A 1192-nucleotide genomic window follows, 5' to 3' on the forward strand; every position below is an offset into this window, starting at 1 on the left:
ATATTGACAGTTGCCACTGCTGAAAAGGCGTGTGTGTAGCATTTTATATCAGAAGCTACCCCCGCTGACTCGACACTCTTTTCCTTTAGACCCGATGTTGGCTAGCTTCTTACAATTTCTTGCCTTTTTTCTTCCCAATCAAGAATACGCTAAGAAACATCCAAAAAAATTGAAGAAATAAGTTAAAAGATCAAGGTCGTCGGAGGTCTCAAGAGAATAAAACTTATATTTTCCCGCATTTCGAGGACGTCGATTCGTGAGCAATCTTGTACGACTTGTCAAATAGTCAATAATATGCATAGAAATATGCAAGAAAATTGACGAAATAAATTAAGCGATCAATTTCATAGGTATATGGAGGTCTAAAGAAGAACAAAAACATATATTTTTGCGGATTTCAAGAACGCTGATTCGTGCGCGATCTAGTACGTACGACTTGTTAAATTGTCAAGAAAACACATAGAAATATCTTTAAAAATTGATGAAATAAGGTAAGCTATCAATGTCGTTGGTGTATGGAGATCTCAAAAAGAACACAAACGCAATCTTTGAATGTCGCTGGGTTTTCACGGATTTCGAGAAAGTCGATTTGTGCGCAATCTTTGTTTGACTTGTTGAATGACCAACAAAACGCAATGAAACATCCAAGAAAATTGAAGAAATAAGTTAAGATCAAAGACGTTGGCATATAGAGGTCCAAAGAAGAATAAAAACTTGGGTGTTCACGGATTTCAAGGACGTCGATTCATGCGCAAACTTGTACGACTTGTTAAGTTGCCATGAAAACAAAAAGAAATATTCAAGAAAATTGAAGAAATAAGTTGTTTGATCGCGCACGAATAAATTGTCAAGAAACAAGAAAATTGAAGAAATAAGTTAGTGTGTTTGACAGCTAACGTGTAATTAACTGTTTAGACAAATTTTCACTCTAGCGGAATAGTCTAATTTAAACACTATTATATTATTTTTCCTACGGGCTCCGCTATTTCCACACTATCAAATACTTATCACACCCTACAAACAAATATATATGATTATAACCCAATTATACCCTTGGCTAAAATTAAATATTTACTTTTAAAAAATAGATAAGAATTAAAGATACCAAAATCAAATGTGTTCAAGCAACTCACCAATAATTCTTTTTCAATCTTGCCGGCAAAGCACGAGGTTGAAATCCTCTCTCTCTCTC

This window comes from Fragaria vesca, linkage group LG2 (assembly GCF_000184155.1).
Source record: "Fragaria vesca subsp. vesca linkage group LG2, FraVesHawaii_1.0, whole genome shotgun sequence".
Taxonomy (NCBI): domain Eukaryota; kingdom Viridiplantae; phylum Streptophyta; class Magnoliopsida; order Rosales; family Rosaceae; genus Fragaria; species Fragaria vesca.